Source organism: Helianthus annuus, chromosome 6, assembly GCF_002127325.2.
Source record: "Helianthus annuus cultivar XRQ/B chromosome 6, HanXRQr2.0-SUNRISE, whole genome shotgun sequence".
NCBI classification, from domain to species: Eukaryota; Viridiplantae; Streptophyta; class Magnoliopsida; order Asterales; family Asteraceae; genus Helianthus; species Helianthus annuus.
Window position 1 is genome coordinate 8,291,147 of NC_035438.2, and position 5,360 is coordinate 8,296,506.

Here is a 5,360-nt window from a genome sequence, read left to right on the forward strand (position 1 = left end):
TGGTATTATCGAAACCGCTTTTGATAATCACTTTTATTGATTTTCGTTTTATGGTTTCCGATGAGTAGAGCGGATAACGACCAATGTCACATCGCGTAGCACAGGGGGATCAAACTCTTACCACATAGCGCAGTGGGAATTCTATTTTGTTTTTTAATTTATATTATTGGAACCGATATCGATATTCGCTTTTATAATTTTTCGATGAGTCGAGTCGATAGTTTAGCACGGGAAATAATGTTCAAACTCCCAGCGTGTCGCACAGGAGGAAAAACCTATTTTTAATTGGCATTATCGAAACTGGTATCGATATTCGCTTTTTGGTTTTCGATGAGTTTAACAATAACGACCAAAGTCACACTGCGTAGTACGGGGAAAAAATTCAAATTCCCGCCGTGTAGCGCGGAGAGAAAAAACCTAGTTAAACAACAAATATAAGTGTTACAAACTGTAAATAAAATATATAACAAGTTAGTGTAAAAAACAACATTTTCTAAATAAATAAATAAATAAATAAATAAAACAAGTGGTACAAATTGGTGTAAAAAACAAAATATTCTGGAAACAGAATTAATAGTGATTTTATGGATTTCCTATGGGCAGTATAAACGGCGCCCATGGTTTGAGTGTCCAACAACTTCGCTGTTCCGTGACGTCATCATGTGCAGATTGTGTTACGTAGCTGCTGCTTTGACCGTATAAAATTTTGAGTAATACTTATTTTCTTTTACGGAAGAAATCGGTCATCATGTGCAGATTGTGTTACGTAGCTGCTGCTTCGACCGTATAAAATTTTGAGTAATACTTATTTTCTTTTACGGAAGAAATCGAAATATACCATTTAATCTTTTTGTTTTATAAACGTGTTTGTTGAATTATCATATTTGTTTACCCAATTTTAGTAAAAGTGAATTTTAAAGTGTTAATGTGTAGATTTCATGTTCTAATCAGAGGTGATGGATAGCTTTATGAGTCGCTTAGTCACTTTCAAATTAAATTATTTCATGCTATACTAAATCAATAAACAATAATTCTATAGTACAGAAATGTTTTTATGAAAAGAACGAGATGCTATTTTTTTTTTTTTTTTAAAAAAAACAAAAGTGTTAATTCGTTATATAAAAAATACTAGGTTAAAGCCCACGTGTACACGTGGTTTAACTAACGAAGATAGTTTAAAGGTTTAATTGTCTAAATTGAAACTAAACTTAAACGTGCAATATAAAGTTTTATTTGAAGTTTACTTTTAAGAGGAACGGTACAGTAATACTATGCATTATTTGCCTAAAATCAATCATCTTTCCAAATAATCCTATAAATATAACCTGAAATAATACAATGCAACATAAATCATTTCAATTTAACTGCTGATAAACACCACAAAACTACTAACCTGTAAGGCAATACGTAGTGGGGCGCGAGCATGGGCCATAGCGCCAATATAGCGCCGCCCACACCGCCCCCCCCCCCCCCCCCCCGGCGCCATGACCAAAAAAAAACAAAAGGCGTGAAAAATTTTGCGGCGCGAGAAGGTGAAAATTTTTTATTTTTGACCGTTTGATAACGGTCATATATTAAAAAAAAAATCAATTTTTTATACTTTTCACACTATAAATACCCTCATATTCTTTCATTTTTTTTACAACTCAATACATTCTCATTCTCATTCTCTATATATTTTTAAAAAACCTAGTGTCACCTTATAAAAAAATGGGTTCCCCGTCGGAAGAGTCTTTCACCGAAATTTACCGAAGATATTTTTCGCCCGACGAAGACGCGGCCGAGGAAGAAGCGGTTACGAGTGCATGTACTTTTGTGGTACAAGCATTTGAGCACATTCGGCCTACTCCCCCTCCACGACCCATCTTGCGACGCACCTATATCTTGCGAGATCGTGAAGCCGCGAACGAGCGTTTGATGAAAGACTATTTTGATGCGGCACCGATCCACGGACCGAATGTTTTTAGACGACGTTTTCGGATGAGCCAAAGGTTATTTTTGCGCATTAATAATGACTTGGAAATAGGTATGATTTCTTTAAGCAAAGAATGGACGCACGAGGATATCTAGGCTTCACCTCAATTCAAAAGGTCACATCCGCCTTACGCGTATTATCATACGGAAACACGTACGACATCAACGACGAGTATTTGAAGATGGCGGAGAAAACAACCCGAGATACCTTGGAACATTTTTGCTATGGTAATTTTTATTGTCTTTTATTTATTTACTTTTATATATTTATTTTTTCGTAACTTATTAGTAAAACTTTTGTATATTAAATTATATTTTAGGAATATGCCAGTTATATGGAAAACCTTATTTGAGAAACCCCACTTGGAACGACCTTCAAAAAATATATGAGGTGCATCTAGAAAAGCATGGAATACCCGGCATGATTGGTAGCTTGGATTGTCGTCAATGGCGTTGGTATAATTGTCCAACCGCATGGCGAGGTCAACATACATGGGGTGATCAAAAAGGGCCAACTTTGGTATTACAAGGTGTTGCGTCATACGACCTTTGGGTTTGGTCGGCCTTCTTTGGTGTAGCCGGGTGTTTTAACGATATTAATACGTTAGAGGCTTCACCATTAATCGAGGGCTACATTTCTGGAACTATACCAAAGGCCGGTTTCCATGCAAACGGGAACGATTACGAGCATGGCTACTACTTGGCCGATGGTATCTACCCTGAGTATTCGATTATTGTTAAAACGTTTTCTGAAACTTTCGATGAAAAAAGAAAGTATTTTAAAAAATTACAAGAGTCTTCAAGAAAAGACATCGAGAGGTGTTTTGGGGTTCTACAGCAACGATGGCAGTTTATCAGAAATCCTTGTCGCATGTGGCATAAGGATAAAATACGAATGGCCATGTATGCTTGCATCATTTTGCATAATATGATCATTGAGGATGATGGAAAAGCGATATGCCAAAACTATATTCCCGAAGATTTGGTCGAAGTAGCCCAAGCGACAACGGAAGAGAGACTCGCAAATGCTCAACTACTGCGATCTAGAGAAATACATAACACGTTGAAGGCGGATTTGGTTGAGCATGCTTGGGCGATTCGCCCAATTCGATTCAACAATGATCACGACGAAGATTCCGAGGAAGAAGTGGTTGAGGAATTCGAAGACGGGAACTTTGAAGACGTAGGTTTGGATGCTGGAGAAAACGAAGAGGAAGAAGGAGAGAACGAAGATGACACCGAAGAATAAATTTATTTTTTAGGTGTAATTTTTTTTAGTGTAATTTTTTTTTAATTTTAATGTAGTGTTTTTTATTTAATGTAATGTTTTTTTTATTTTATAAAATTCATAAATTATTTAAAAAATTGAAAATTAAATTAATTGAGTAATGATTACACAGGGGCTTTATGACTACGGCCTCAAATTGCATAACGCCCCATAAAGCCCCTTGCTGACGTGACATGCCACATGTCGCATAACGCCCCTAAAAGGGCTTTATGACTACACATGCCCTAATAAATATAGATTCTGTAAGAATAAAAATCAAAATGGGGATTGTATAAGTATATACCCAGAAAAGTTACAAATCAAGAAATGAAATTCCAAATTAGGTTTAAAAAGTAAGTGTTGTCTCAACATATCTTTTCCTCCATCTCTTGCTTCTGCTATGCTTATCCACATATATGATCCAAATTCAGTTATTTACACCCTTCAAATCCCATAATATTTTCCCTTTTAACACATGAACCTGCCCTTGTATATAAGGTTCACGATTAGATACTTGCCAATGGTGGATACATTGAAAGAATGAAACCTCATCATAGTTGCTATTTATAAAAATATATAAAAGAATAAGAGAAATTGTTTTGACTTGATAAATTTCGTATAGTTGTTCCTGCTATTGAGATACAGATACGTTATTTAGTATAATAGTATACTTGATTCCAAACATTAATTTCATGCATACCTCTTAAGCTCCAGCATAAATGATTGTCTACAACGAACATAGAGTACATTTGGATAAGAACCTAAAATAATAGTAACTCGTTAGAGTCAAACAAATACTATCTAACTAATTTCGTTGATATGGCATATAATTGGTTGAATTGATCTTACCAAAATACGTCTCATGATTAGAGCAGAAAACACGTACTAGATCACATATAATATTCGATGTAGAACATAGATAATATTCGATGTAGAACATAAGTCAATCCAAATCTCAAAACCCTAATATAAAATCATATTAACCAATTGAACACAAAAAAAAAAAAAAATAGAGGGATTATGATGGAATCATGGAATAAATGCAATCAAAAACATGATTGACAAAGATAAACAAACCTTAAACCACAAAAAGGATTAATCAATTGGGATTTGATTATGATTTTCATAGCATCAACGGGTGTTAAAAAAGATGAAAAGAACGAACTGGCAAAGTTTTAGAGATTTAATTAGATAGATAGTTGTATAATGATAATTCAATTTCTTATTAAATTTTAAAATTTTAAAAATATTATAACATGGTAGATCTTACATAATGATAATTCAATTTCTTATCAAATTTTTAAATTTTAAAAATATTATAAGATGGTGGATCGAAGTTTGAAGTTAATTCATTATCAATTTTTTATTCTATTATTATAATATTATTTTATATAAGATTACGTTGAACCATCAATAGTTAAGTTATTATCAATTTTTTATTCTATTATTATCAAATTTTCATTCTATTATTATAATATTTTTATTATCAATATAATAGTTTTATCAGTTATGATATATTACCTAAATAATATTAAATTTGTTATTATCGATTCCTTCTTATCCATGGGCGGGAAACCAAAGAGAGAGGCCCTCAGAATGTGCCATGTGTCCCATAATTGGTTTCTTTTATTATATGTATAGATATTTTTATGGATTATTATGTAATGTATTTTAATTCTTATCTATCTATACTTTCTATAAAAGGAGAAATCCAAGTGACATAAGAAAAGCTGATGTGCCAGCAGGAGAGAGTGTTCAACAAGGCTTTTCTTATCTCATTATTACATCATAAAGCCTAATATATAAATCACTTTAATTTGATTTCAGACCACTGTCTTGTGTATTCAAATGGTTTGGCCCACATTCCAAAGGGCAAACATCTGCTCTTCTATAAGAAAGTAGCAGATGCTGCCTTCGGCAAATGTATACCTAGTAGCAGCTGTTTTGAAAATGCGGGTAATTTGAAATTCAAAATGCATGGGGATATGTAATTTTCAATTAATGCATGTCACTCATTCATTTCTGTCAATTATCTTCTTATATAAAGTGTTTTCTACTTTTGTATTTTCAAACAACATTTCTAATGTATCTCTCCCTCAAACCCATTCTTTTCAATACT